Below are 16,024 nucleotides of genomic sequence, written 5' to 3' on the forward strand. Positions count from 1 at the left end.
CATCTTGTATATACAAAGGACGCATACACCTTTAAGACCGGATGACATCACTGCCGAGCGCCGCTATGAGCGGCTATTTCAATCGCCGGTTTGCTCTCACTCATCGCTCGTTCAAACCCACATGTTCATCGCACCTACGCCTGAGAAGTCGGAGCTGCTGACATACCTTCCTTGCTGAACTAAGCCGGAAACCTCGCTGGTGATCCGTATCCCGCTACGGGATCACCCCTCTCCTCTGGACATTGTATTTCCTAACCTATCTAAGTGATAAGTACCCCACAGGGGATTCTTACTAACCAATCTCCTACTGTCATCTACTGCAATTACCAAGACTATCTGTATCTATCTATTCACTATCATCTGCATAAGACTGTTAGCTCTTGGGACTACCTTGAACTATCCTTGCACTAGGTTACTCTGTCTAAAGTATACTCCATCTGTGTCCTCTTACCATCTGCACTATACTTGACATCAGAACCTATCTGCTTACCATCACCTGCAACTCTCCTATACTACTTCTAGTGCTCACCATACAATAGCCTGTCTCTCATCTATATATCCTCATATACTCTATCCCTCCATTAAACATCTATTAATAATATATATAGTATATAACAGGCTGTACACGGTGATGAAGTCCTGAGAGTTGGATATGTTGTTCAACACATTCTCTACAAGGCTACTGAGTGTAATAATTCTGCAGCTGTAAATCCATCCGCAAACAAAAACGCATGAACGTTACACTTCCACAGGTAGAATTGTCAGCAGGAGGGCCACAATAAAGAAGAGGAAGGGACTGAGTGCATTACCCACGGTTTATTGAATAAAAATGGTAAAAACACTTACAAACATCCTTTGAGGTTAACAGCAAAATGCTCAGAAGAAGTCGCCTGCAGTGCGATCCGGGACCTGTAGCAGCACGGCTGGCTCCCCCCGACGCGTTTCTACTGAAGAGTCGGCTTCTGGGATTGGATGCTAATCTGTCAAATTAAAAATGAACATTTTCTGGGCTAATAGACAAGGGTTGTCAAAAAAATAGCATGGGGGTGGGTACTGCCCCAGCAAACATGTACTGATGCAGAAAAATATTTTAAAAATGTCATGCCACTGGGAGCAGTGATTTTTTTTTTTTAAAGCACTGACATTTACAAATTAACAAGACGTTTTAAATTGCTAGCAAACAACATCCCTCTGTTGGCTTCTTTTTTGAAAAAATAAATGGCAAACAAACCCCAGAGGCCACCAAAATACATAGCTGACCCCTAAGGGTTTGTAATGTATTGTGGGGGACACTAAAGGGGTCTGTGTTTTTAAAGAAGCCAGCAATGAAGTTTTATTTGCCTACAATTTAAATGGTGTCACTTTTTTTTCTTTGTAAATGTCACTTTTTCTGTAGCACACCCCACGGTAAGCATGAAAAAAAAATTTGAGTAGAGTGCCCTCCTAAAATGCATACCAGACCCTTTGTGTGGATTTTAAGGGGGTATCTCACGCAAAAAAAAAAAAAGTGTGAGGTCCCTCAAGAAAACCAAGCAAAAAAACTAATAAATATGTGGGGGTCCCCCAAAAAATCATTACTTTACCCTTATTTCCCAACATGGAGCCTATGTAACATCAATCCCATACTAGTGAGGGGTGAGAGCGCTTGCCAAAAAAAGGAGATTTTGTGCTTTTTTGCCAAGTCCTGTCACCCCTCACTGGTGAGGGATATATATTACATGGTATACAGGTGTTTTATCACCTGTGGACAGCAGCTGCCAGTGTCATTTCACTGTTTTAATTTTTATTCTTTTGATTGTATAACATAAGTATACGTATGGTTGGGGTTGACGAACATGCAACCTGACTGCCCAGGAGAAGCCTGTGCCCCCCCTCCTGAACCATACAAGGCCAAATGCCCTCAACATGGGAGGTTGCCTTGCCAGGGGAAAACCCCCCCAGCAAAGCACCTTGTCCCCATGTTGATGAGGACAAGGGCCTTTAACCCACAACCCTGGCCAGTAGTTGTGGGAGTCTGTGAGCCTTATCGGAATCTGGAATCCCCAATTATTAATAAGGGGGCCCACTGATACCGTCCCCTCTAATGTGAATGAGTATGGGATACCTACTACCACCACTGTTTATTCACAAATGTCACCTAGAAATAGACACCCAAAGTCCTTTATTAAAAAAATAAAAATCCCCAAAAAAATGTTCTTCATTGTAATTCCTTCATCAATCATGATGCCCACAACTTGCCGACTCACTGAAAAAAAAAAGTACCTGTTGCACAAGGTCAATCCCAAAGGTACTCATAGCCGAATTTCAGCTCCTGAGTAGTCATCAGCTATATAAGGCAAGGGGAGAGGATAGGGGTGGCATTGGCCAGTGGCCATTATCGGGCAGTGATGTCACTGCTGTCACTTCCCCTTTGGTTACATATTCAGGAATCCCCAGTGATGTCAGCAATTCCTTACCAATCAGTGACACTGAGATGCTTTGATACAGTATATAGAAATGATAGGAATACCACTTCTATATACAGTTTGGTTTTCACCTCACGACAAACAGGGGGCCTAATGAGAAACGTTCAGGCATGGGTTAGTATTCAGGATCACCCTTAAACTTAAATTAACTAAAATAAATAAATGACACCACACCTTTCTTTTTGTTGGAATAAAAATTCTTTAGGCCGCGGCCATTTATTATTTGCAATAAAACATAAATAAATAAATATTTAAAATATAACAATATCTGAAATACTGTAAGCCACCCGATCACCAAGATCCGGGTGCCATTAAAATGACACATCATCAAAACTTTATCCATATCATATTACTGATATATATATAAACATAATGTCCCCCTTTGCAAAACAAAGGTGACCCTCAAATAATAAATTTAGCCGCGACATCCAAGGGAGGGGGGGGGGGGGAAGCTGAAGTTCTCTTCTTGGTCTTCTCAGCGATGACTGAATGAAAAGGCGGCAGCGAGCCCCTTAAATAGCCCAATACTGAACCAGAATCAACTGGTTTATGGCTCTAAACCTGCTAATTTGAGCGGGAAGATGACTGTTCCACAAAATCTCCCCAGATACAGGGCTAAGAATTGGGCGGGAAAACCCCGCAGTTCAAAAAACTCCCTAGCTACAGCCCTATAATGAGCGGGAAAATAGACTCAGGAGGGCCAGGTCAAAAGTTCATATGACCTCTGTAACCCAGGCCTACCTCAGCCTAACCTAGCACCTACTAATATTCCTCAATAGGCCTAACTTAATTTGTACATTAACTGCCCTGTTAACTAACCCATGGGGAAAATAAAGGCATAAAAAATGCCCATTTTCCTTACATTCATACAAATGCCTGAATTCTCCAGAGCCATCTTCCAAGCACCTCATATGCAATATAAACACAGCTAGCAACACTGGTATGAAAGTTGTTTTTGCAGGAAGCTGTAAAGATTTCTGCAGACCATTGCCGTAGCATTCAGGTGAAGGGCTATGCTTGGGGCAAAAGGAGGGTAGATTAAACTTGGGTAGTCCGCCAACAACAAAACCTAATGCTAATACTAATTATGTATGATTTATAATTTTACGTTTACCTTGAGTTTAAGTTTTAGAACTTTTGGTGAGTTCCTCTCCCCTGGCCCATGCACTTACCTACTTGTGGTCCCAGTCCCCAAGCCTTTCTTTTTATTTATTTATTTTTGAATGGATCTTCACGGCATTAAGTCAGCTAAAGCACTGTGTATCCTAAACAATTCTTACAAAAACATGTTATTGACAGCTATATAATATATAATAACACCTAAAATAGGAAGCCCTAAACCATGACCCTCCTGGTAGGATCACCAAGTGTTATTTTAGGCTGCATAATTATGAGATTGAGAAAATAAATACTACATTTCTAAGAAACATGCAGGAATTACTGTTTCATTTTGTCCAATATTTTAGTATGGCGAAAACCACCTTTATCAAGGCCTGTCAATAAAGCTGGTAGTAATATTGGGCTCTTACTGTAAGCCATAACCCATTTGTTAGATGCTGGTTCAATTTGGCTGAATTTGTGCAGTAAACAATGAATACACTGAATGTACGAGAAGCAATTGTCAGTGCTATATGCTCCAAAAAATAGGTATGCTTAGAAGAGTGGAACCAGAACACATAACAAACATCATCCACCAGCCGTCGTAGCTTTGTTTTGGTTTTGTCCTGCAAAACTATTTACCTATACGTCGCTTCACGGAACCACTAGCGGGGGCGTGTGTGTACGCCCATTGGCCACAGGGTGAGCCAATCAGCGGGTCCAGTGGCCACGATTGCGGCTGGGTACCCACGATTGCTCCCCGTGGAGATAGAACAGGGGTCTGCCGTTGTAAACACAGCAGACCGCTGTTCTGTCAATTATGAACAGAGGGATCCTGTGTTCCTCCTATTTAGGAACACAGGTCTCTGTGTTCATTCAGCAAGCCCCCCCCCCCACAATTAGTAAGCCCCCACTAGGGACAAATTTAACCCCTTGATCACCCCTGGTGTTAACCCCTTCCCTGCCAGTGTCATTAGTACAGTAAAAGTGCATGTTTTTAGCACTAATTAGTGTAGTAATGTCACTGGTCCCCCAAAAAGTGTCTCATAATGTCAGTTAGGTTTCTGATCTGTCCACCGCAAAGTTGCAGTCCTGCTAAAAATCATTGATCGCTGCCATTACTAGTAAACAAGTCCCCTAGTTTGTAGACGCGATAACTTTTGCGCAAACCAATCAGTATACACTTATATTTTTGGTAAAAAAAAATCCCAGTGTAACAGAATACAAATTGGCTTAAAATGATGAAAAATTTTGATTTTTACATTTTTTTATTGGGAATGTTATGTAACAGAAAGTAAAAAATATTGTCTTGTTTTTTTTTTTTTTTTTTCAGAATTGTCGCTCTTTTTTTGTTTATAGCACAAAAAATAAAAATTGCAGAGGTGATCAAATGCCACCAAAAAGAATGAAGACTGATCCGCACTTAGGATAGGGGAAAATCAAAGTGCTGGCAGCAGCCTACCTCCTAACTATAATTCAAGGATATATAGTAAAACGTAAAATGGTTAAAGGAGAGGTAAATGGCACTGCCTATTATAGCAGGTAGATATGGCAGGTATAGTGTAAGGGGATGGCTCAACACTATATGTTAAGCAGGTGTAATAACAGAGTTAAAAATTAGACTCTATAAAACATGCAGTAAGAGATGATTTAGTAATCACTATTAAAAATCATAAACACATATGCATCATAAAAATATATATATTAGTGCAAATTAGATTATGCATAAAGTCACTCTGTGACAAGTGTTGGTGAGGTGATGGTGAACGTCACCACTAAAATCCAAAAGATATAATCTCAAACTTATTAAAGCGTTTCAGTGACTATGCAAAAAAGAAATGCCAGAAAATAGGAATAAACCTCCAAAAAAGTGTGTGGGGTAAACAGAAATATAAAGTGCTGAATGAAAGTCAGGTGATCAATAAACAATTAATAATTGCCAAACATTTTTTTTTTTTTTCGATTATCCCAAATTCGCATCAGCACAAAATGAAATAAAGCGAATGCAAGTTGCACATAAAAAGTGCTATAAAGTGACTACAACAAATAAATAAGCCCAAATTGGGCGTGAGAAGTAAGGTGCTAAAGGTAGAGGTAGATATAAAGTGCTTGTTGAAAAAAGCAGAAGTTATAATATAGACTCATCCATAAGCAACTAAGTGCTGCAAGAAATTAATAATGAATGCGATTTATGGACCAAAAATCGCATAAAAATCAGGTACAATAGAAATATTTAAATCCAAATTGCACAACCAAAGACGCTCAACATAAAGTGTTCAAAACGCATACAAATGAAATGCAATTTTTGAACATGGATTGCATATAATATTGTCTTTAAATAGTCCCTAAGTAGCACATATGAAGTGCTCAAGTGCAAGGAAAAAACTATGAGACTTTGTGTTGTATCACGGCCAAAAGTGACTTTAGTGCAGGTAGCCAGAAATTATTTTTCTTCAAGTGTGGCTGGTGTGGTGGGTCAACCGGTGCTCCCCTCACTCCCAGGACCTCACTTGCCAGAGATAATCACCCCTACAGGGGTAACAAGCCTGTAATCTGTAATATGACTTTTGGCCGTGATACAACACAAAGTCACATAGTTTTTTCCTTGCACTTGAGCACTTCATATGTGCTACTTTGGGACTATTTAAAGACAATATTATATGCAATTCATGTTCAAAAATTGCATTTCATTTGTATGCGTTTTGAACACTTTATCTTGAGCGTCTTTGGTTGTGTGATTTGGATTTAAATATTTCTATTGTACCTGATTTTTATGCGATTTTTGATCCATAAATCACATTCATTATTAATTTCTTGCAGCACTTAGTTGCTTATGGATGAGTCTATATTATAACTTCTGTTTTTTTTAACAAACACTTTATATCTACCTCTACCTTTAGCACCTTACTTCTCACGCCCAATTTGGGCTTATTTACTGGTTGTAGTCACTTTATAGCACTTTTTATGTGCAACTTGCATTCGCTTTATTTCATTTTGTGCTGATGCGATTTTGGGATAATCGCAAAAAAAAATAATTGTTTTTGCAATTATTAATTTTTTATTGATCACCTGACTTTTATTCAGCACTTTATATTTCTGTTTACCCCACACACTTCTTTGGGGGTTTATTCCTATTTTCTGGCATTTCTTTTTTGAACAGTCACTGAAACACTTTAATAAGTTTGAGATTATATCTTTTGGATTTTAGTGGTGACGTTCACCATCACCTCACCAACACTTGTCACAGAGTCACTTTATGCATAATCTAATTTGCACTAATATTATATATATATGTTTATGATGCATATGTGTTTATGATTTTTAATAGTGATTACTAATTACCATTCACACTAACGCGACTTGTGAGGCAACTTGTGTTGCCCCAGGTAGCTTGACATAACAAAAGCAATGTTAATCAATCAGTGCCGTCTTAATTGGCACTACTGATGTCGCTCCGACTTCAGAAAAGGGTCCTGTACTACTTTGAGGCGACCTGTGATCCGACTGTCCCATATACTTCAATGGGAGTCGCCTCCTTATCTTAATTGACACGACTTGTTATCAGACTTTCCAGGGAGAAGAAAGAGATTAGCCAGGCATTCCCCACAGACAAAGTCGCCTGTCTCTTCAAAGTAGTGCACAAGTCTCTTCCAAGTCTCTAAACAAGTCTCTTCAAGTCACGGGGCGACTTTCTGGTAGTGGTAGTGTGAACCAGTTCTAAGTGCCGGTTCACACTAGGGCAACCTGTGAGGCGACCTGGTCGCCTCACAGGTCGCCGCAGGTCGCCTCCCATAGGGAAGCTACGGACCCGTTCTAATAGGAGCGACACAAGTCGCTCCGACCTAGAAAAAGGGTCCGGAGCTTCTTTGGGGCGACCAGGAGGCGACCGCCATAGACTTCAATGTTATGAAGTCCGTGGCCGGCGCTCTGAGGTCGCGGCGCGCTGCTCCCACCGCGACTTTGGAGGTCGCCACCTAAAGTAGCGTCACGGTAGTGTGAACCGGCGCTGAATCATCTCTTACTGCATGTTTTATAGAGTCTAATTTTTAACTCTGTGATTACACCTGCTTAACGTATAGTGTTGAGCCATCCCCTTACACTATAAATACCACCAAAAGAAAGCTCTGTTTTTGGGGAAAAAATTACATCAATTTTAATTGAGTACAGCTTTGCATGACCGCGCAATTGTTAGTTAAATTAACACAGTGCCGTATCTCAAAAAATGGCCTGGTCATTAAGGGGGTAAATCCTTCTGGTCCAGAAATTAAATCAAAAATACTTTACTGTACACTGTCTTAAGACATCAATGTGAATAAACCAATTAAATTGAATAAAAATGGCAATCATAGAGCTTCCATTTTAAGGATTTAGAGAGCTCTTGATCAATTTCAATTCTGTTGCATCGATTGGCCGTGGTAGAACTTTATAACAATTATCAGCGTGTGTGTCGGAGAATCTGTCATAATACACATTAATTAAATGATCATTTAAATGTAAGAAAAACAAATGATGTTTTATTCTTTAATGTTTTGATGGGGTTCAGCACACACACACACACTTTATACCATTATTCAAAGCCTTCCTTTTATTTATGTACATATATATCGGTACTGACTTATTTGTACATGCGACACCTTTATAATGTACTTATATATGCACAAAGCATCCACATTGAACTTTATTACTGATTTTCTTTTCCCCCAGTTTTGAAAAATTCTGTCAATAAGAATCATGCTGGAAATATATTCTTGGGATTAAGGCAGTTGCTTTCTGTTTACTGATATGATGAAAGAGCTCCAAGATGAATTGCCTAAAATGAGAAAACATCATTAAAAAACAGCACTAGATAGGTGGAAATACAAAAGTACTTGGATGTATGCTTTTTGATGGAAGAGATCTTGTTTTCCTTTACTTAAAGTATGTGTCTATCTTGCAAACATCAGTTTACCTTAAATAATGCCTCCCGTCTTAAGAAAAGATACGTATTTAAAATGACAGTTTAATTAACTCTCAGAACTATGTCCGGCATTCAAATGGACCTTAATTAATTAATGTGCTGACATTTACCCTTATATAATGATTCTTCTGTAACCTACTGCTATACAGAATCCAAATGAAGTAATTACATACAAATGTTTAAGTGCGGGCTTGTTAGCGGGCCTCGCTGAAATGATGACAAAAGAAAAGGGAAGACCTTGACTGACACCTTGGTTGTCATCCGTTAGCAGGTTTACTGACATCTGATGAACATTGATAGTCTTAAGACAATCAGTCAGTAAAATCTGACAGTCTCTTAAAATAAATCTACCACTTAGAATAATGAAGAAACAAGAGGTACTAGAACAGGAGATGTCACCTGTAGAAAGCTGCAGATGGAGAAATATTGAGCATAAGTGGAAATCGAAATGATTTGATTGAATGCATTGCTGACGTGTGAAGACAGACACAAGTAGTTCTGTAATTCAGAGGAATTCTGGAGTGCTAAAGAATGTGACAAGAAAGGAAAAGTCAAGTTTCGAAAGGAACGATAGTCATAGGTGATCACAAACGATCCCAGTGACACATTGCAATGAGGATTAAAGAAAAGACAAGCCTAATACCAAGAAACCAGCATAGCAAGATAAATGTAGTGGCTGCTATTCTCATAACTTGCGACCCTGCTGCTTCAGCACGAGAATGGCAATAATGCTGGATAACTGAATCTTTTCATGCCATGCCGCATTCAAAATCACACATACCGTAGGTGACAAGGGGACCCTAATGTTCTCAGGGACTATACCATGAATTTTATATTGGGGACTGAGCCAAAATTCATACCTTTTTGATTAAGCTTTAATAAACACCTATTTCATTCCCAGAGAGTTAAAATATATCTTTTACACACAGTTTATTAGTAAATATACCTATGCACAATAAATCATAGTATTTACTATTTCAAAAGCTTTAAATAATGTAAAAGCAGTGTATGATTAAGAAAAACACACATTTTAGAGATCTCTGGGCCCTTTCACACGGCCGCTCCGTATGTCCGCAAATCATCCTATTTTTTTGCGGATGATTTAGGGACATAATGTAAGGCTATGGCATTGCGGATGTCAGCGGAATACCATCCGCTGACATCCGATTTTCTTCCTTTCAGTTCTGTTCCATTTTTTTGGAACGGAACAGAACCCTATTTTTTCATCCGTTCAAAAAACGGAAAGAAGGCAAAATCGGATGTCAGCGGTGTCATCCGCTGACATCCGCAATGCCATAGACTGAAGCCCCGTACACACGTACCGATCGTCGTCATACAAACGTTCGTCTTTTCTCCCCGGGGTGTCGATGTCTGTTGAAAAGTGCAAAGACAGCACAAGAATGTTTTCCGCCGACTTCAGCTGACTGCAGAAGTGATGTCATGTAATGCTTAACTTTCCCTGTGTTTTTTCTTTTCTGAGCATGCCCAGTCTTGCAAATCTGCGGTCTGTCGGCAGAATTCTGTACTGACTGGCGAACAATCGTCCGTACTGGTGTCGGCATACAAAAATTTTCATGTTTGCAAGAAAGACTCTTGTCCGCAGAATGTGCGCAGACAGCTGTCGGAGGCACCATACTAACAAGCGTACAATCGGCAGATCTTTCGTCCGCCGACGTTTGTATGACGACGATCGGTACGTGTGTACGGGGCTTTACATTATGTCCGCATATCATCCGCAAACGGATGGGATGATATGCGGACACACGGAGCGGATGACACAAGTGTCATCCGCTCCGTGAAAAAAAAAAAAGTCCCGCAGCAGAGAATAAATCCGGAGCGGCCGTGTGAAAGAAGCCTCTGTTAAAAAAAAAAAAAAACTGGATTGGCAGAATGAGACAATTCAGATGATTTTTTTACTGTATCAAAGGTCATTTTACAAAACCTTAATGTAACTGCAAGCACACTATAGTACATCAGTATATAAGATAGACAAAATACATAATGGTTGTTGGATGGCAGATAGAGTTCAATCTCCCTTCATATTATATAAATAGTATAGCACCCTCCTAGGTAGGTGCTAGACAAAACATATCTGTGACCCTGCTCTGCTTATCAGGAGGGTCTGATCTGTTAGTTTAGCCTGTTACATGTTCCCAAGTGTGATTCACTGGGTTTGAGGGAGTGTCCCCACTGCAGCCAATGAGAGAGCTCATTGGTCATATGAGGAAACCTAGCCAGTGGCACACTCTGTTTTATGTCAGTTCCAGTGGGAGGGCATTCCTGCAATGCATCCTGGGATTGCACATAAATAGGAGGGGAGCATGTGACAGGGTGTCTTTGGGCGGGAAGCCAGGTCCCAGGAGGAGGGTGACGGTTGTCTCGCCTCCTGCTGCTGAGGAAGGAGGTCCAAGCAGTCAGTCTAGGGACCAGGGGATGAGCTGTGCTGTGGAGGATCCAGTGTGTGCTGACCAAGTGGAGCGGTGGGGTAGAATTCTTCTGGAAAACCTGTGTTGTGAGTACTCAAGATCTGCCCAGGGGTCTGCCTAAGAGAGGGGGCCACTCCAGAAAGGTCAAGGGGATCAGATAGCCAGCTAACCCAGGATGTTACAGTAAAGGGGGTGCCAAGTTGTAAAGCCCTGAAGAATAGGAAATAGAGAGGGCACCAGGAAGGGCCCTGAAGTGTCTCAGCAGTACAGTCTACACTACAAGTCAGCTACCTCAGGAAAGGAGTACCTTAGGAAGCTATTAGGACTCTTTCACAGTCAAAGGTTAAGTACAATAAGTGGCCTAGCTGTGATTAGTTCAAACAGCGATAATCAGCATTTAACCAGCGTTAATCAGCATTTAACCAGCATTATTCAGCATGTATCAGATTGTCCTGCTCATTGTGCATAGTTTAGTTCTGTTGGAGTATCCCACTCATCCCTTCTCATATCCAAGTTCCTAATAACACCTAAAAACGAAAGAAACTGGACTGGTCCTTGTCTGAGGTAAAATCACTTTGAAACATGACTGAATGTTCTACTGTTGCTAATGGTAACCCAGGGGAACCCGTCTTCAGCAGCTCCCATGGGAGTAGTGCTACAATAGTATACATCTTGCATACACTATATTACCAAGTATTGGGACGCCTGCCTTTCCACACACATGAACTTTACATTTTAATAGCATCCCAGTCTTTATCTGGAGGGTTCAATATTAAGTTAGCCCACCCTTTGCAGCTATAACAGCTTCAACTCTTCTGGGAAGGCTGTCCACAAGGTTTAGGAGTGTGTCTATGGGAATGTTTGACCATTCTTCCAGAAGCGCATTTGTGAGTTCAGGCACTGATGTTAAGGAGGCCTAGCTCACAGTCTCCGCTCCAATTATTCCCAAAGGTGTTCTATCTGGTTGAGGTCAGGCCAGGTGCAGGCCAGTCAAGTTCCTACACCCCAAACTCGCCCATCCGTGTCTTTATAGACCTTGCTTTGTGCACTGGTGCGCAGTCATGTTTGAACAGGAAGGGGTCATCCCAAAACTGTTCTCACAAGGTTGGATGCATGAAATTGTCCAAATTGTCTTGGTATGCTGACACCTTAAGCAATCCCCTCAATGGAACTAAGGCACCAAGTTAAACCCCTGAAAAACAACCCCCCACCAGATGATTTGGACCAGTGCATAAAGCTAGGTCCATAAAGATATAAATGAGCGAGTTTGGGGTGGAGGAACTTGACTGGTCTGCACCTCAACCTCAACCCAATAGAACACCTTTGGGATGAATTAGAGTGCAGACTGCGAGCCAGGACTTCTCTCCAACATCAATGCCTGGCCTCGCAAATGCACTTCTGGAAGAATGGAGGGCACCTGCCTGCAAGCAGTGTAGCTGGGAGCAGTTCTACACAAAAAGAGGATACACTCCTGCATGCAATTTGCCTCATCTTTTTGTGCTATTTTTTTGTAATGGACTTTTGTTACTAATCTACAAAGGACTGTGTGAGGAATGGAAAGAAAGCAGTTTAGGACTATTTTGAAGAAGGAAGTTGTCACCTTTTGTTGTTCTTTACTTAAAGTTGGGCATCCCATAAATTTCTTCACCCCATCCAAGTTGTTACCCCAAATAAAACATCAAAAACAAAGCCAAGGGGCTGACTTCTTGTGTTTTGATACAAGAAGAGAATGCGTGTTGCCTGGTTGTGCTGGAGTGGTTAAGACAGTCATCAGCAGCCCCTACAGGGGGTAGTGCTACACATTTATTCAGACAAATATGAAATATTGATTTTATATTTACCACTTGCAGGCAGCAGGTGGTAAGAGAGTGCTCACTATGTGGAATTGGTATTTTAAAATAGACTTGAATATTAGAGAGATAAGATTAGACATTCTGCAGCATAACTGCAAGAATAAGAGGAAGGGTGGCACCCTCCTACCAGAGTTGCTGACCGATTCAGCTATATCTATGGCTTCCAGGCATGAAGGCAGTTTTGTGGTCTTTTATGTGCCAGACCATATAACGAATGTACCTTGTATTAAATATTTGCTAGTATAAGCATTTTATACAAATTACTTTTATTTTAAATATTTAGCTTATGAACTTTAGCTGCAGCGTATGGCTCTGAGTTTCTGCTCTAGTAAAACAGGCCAAGCCCAATAGAAGAATATAAATCAATAAGTCACGCTCAAATATGATCAAAGGAAAATTATTCCAAAAACAATTGAATCTGATATACAAATTGAATAAATGGTAGAATGATAAATGATAAATTGATATATAAAGTTCAAGAAACGGTGCAAATTATAAAGTTCTTGAGTAAGAAAATGTTTGTTGATATCAGGAGAATCCACCTCTGATAGGTAAACTGCTTACCAGAATTAAGTGAAAGAATCGTATGTAACTCAATCCTCAATTTCTTCCAGAACCTGATAAGGGAAGCACATCAAAAGATAGGATAGCAGGATAAAACCTCGGTAACTTCCTGGAGGTGCAGAATCCAAATCGATGTGTATAAATGAGGTGGCGTCTAAATAATGCTCAATTGAAAAGAAAAAACGCCATAGCATAATACCACAAAAAATTTAATAAAAAATATATATTGAAGGGTGACCCAACACCTCGTGTATGTGGAATAAATGTAAATCACAAACACCACCAAAAATGTGTAGAGAGTAAGGGTAGGTACTTCTTACCAATAGGATATATTGAAAAAGCCCAAAGAAGTATATGAAGGAAGAGGAGCATACGGTGAGAGGGTTCCTTACAGTAAAAGGATGAGCCCATAGAGTTATAACACCCAATAAGACTGGACCCTTACCAGACCATGATAAGGGAAACACTTCAATGAGGCAATCGTGGAATTGCTGAAGACAGTAGGGAGATCTGACATAAACCGGTCCTCCGCCAATGAGACATTAGGAAATGGTATCCACATTGTATAAAAGAGAGGGGGATGCCATAGCATAAAATCAGACAAAATTTTAATGGCATAAAATAAATAACACTCACATAGGTCCGATGTATCACGCTCAGACAAACAAGACAGCAGCCGCCGGCCGGACGACTTGCCGCCCGCACTTCCTGGTATCGAGGGGGTGACGTCAGCACGCCGTGACCCAATAGAAGAATGTAGTGGTCATTTAGAAACCATGGTGTGAGATCACACTGCCCTGTCTTCTAGTCCTGTTTGGTGCTCGTTATAGCTGTCCCCACACAGTATGTGCATTTATGTTGGTGGAATAGTGCATGTATATTTCAATATTACCCCTCTGGGTTTTTTAACAATCATGTAAAAATGGAAGTACACTCTATGGAAATCATTGACTTTTTCAACATATTTGAACAGACATATATTAGATCTTCATTTAAACAGTGCTCAGAGATAAATTTGAAGGAAATGACACAAAAAAAATTAACACATTGTATTGATACTGGACTGGCCAAATTAAATCCCTGATTTGAATCCCATTGAGAGTTGTAGATGCAACAAAACCCACTGCAATTTAATGAATTTTGCATGTAGTAATCGTCAAAAAGATAACCAGGCTGATGTTGGAGACTAGTGCACAGTTATGCCAAACAACTACAAGAAGCTAAAAGGGCAGTACCAGCCCAGTACCAATACCATTTATTGATATTCTTGTTAAATAAATCTTGGAAAGGCAAGTACCCCTTGTGTTTTTATTCAAGTATATCACATATATATATATATATATATATGTAGGCACTGTTTGAATGAAGGTCTAATGTTTGCCTTTTCAAATATGTTGAAAAAGTTAACAATTTCTTGGGGGTGTACTTACTTTTTCATATGACCCTACCTAGAACTGAACTGAGAGAAAAATAAGAGGGTTAGCATCAGGGGCGGACTGACCATTCAGGCACTTCCGGGGGGCCCCATGAACCGGTATAGCCACACTTTCTCGGAAGGTGTCCTGCTACAACTCAATATTGTAAATATCAGTGCCATTGCTTGGAAACACACTATATTACCAAAAGTATTGGGACGCCTGCCTTTACACGCACATGAACTTTTAATGACATCCCAGTCTTAGTCCATAGGGTTCAATATTGAGTCGGCCCACTCTTTGCAGCTATAACAGCTGTCCACAAGGTTTAGGAGTGTGTCTATAGGAATGTTTGATCATTCTTTCAAATTGCATTTGTGAGGTCAGGCACTGATGTTGGATGAGAAGGTCTGGCTTGCAATTTACCCCAAAGCTGTTCTATCGTTGAAGTTAGGACTCTGTGCAGGCCAGTCAAGTTCCTCTATCCCAACTTAACTCATCTATGTCTTTAGTGACCTTGCTTTGTGCAAATCATTTGGTGGAGGGGGGTTATGGTGTGGGGTTGTTTTCCAGGGATTGGGCTTGGTCCCTTAGTTCCAGTGAAGGGAACTCTTAAGGCGTCAGCATACCAAGACATTTTGGACAATTGTATGCCCCAAATTTGTGGGAACAGTTTGGGGATGGCCTCTTCCTGTTCCAACATGACTGCACACCAATGCACAAAGCAAGGTTCATAAAGACATGGATGAGCGAGTTTGGGGTGGAGGAACTGGACTGGCCTGCACAACAATTGCTTACATACAATGTAAGGTCTTTCATCCAAACCATGGGTCATTACGCCAGCCCATATTTCTCCATATCGTGTAGAGAAGACTACTCAGGCTTGGTATTGAGTAGAATGAGGAAGCAATGTGTTTGGAGATAGAATCTGGAGCTTGGTAAGTGCACAACAATGGGAATTCTTGATGTGTACTGAACACAGCAATCAAGGTCCATAAAGACATGGATGAGTGAGTTTGGGGTGGAGGAACTTGACTGGCCTGCATGGAGTCCTGACCTCAATCTGATAGAACACCTTTGGGATGAATTAAAGCAGAGACTGCGAGCCAGGCCAGGTCCAACATCATTGCCTGACCTCACAAATGCACTTCTGGAAGAATGGTCAAACATTTCTATAGACACACTCCTAAACCTTGTGGACAGCCTTCCCAGAAGAGTTAAAGCTGTTATAGCTGCAAAGGGTGGG

This window comes from Pelophylax lessonae (assembly GCF_965119305.1).
Source record: "Pelophylax lessonae genome assembly, chromosome: 2".
Classification (NCBI taxonomy): Eukaryota; Metazoa; Chordata; class Amphibia; order Anura; family Ranidae; genus Pelophylax; species Pelophylax lessonae.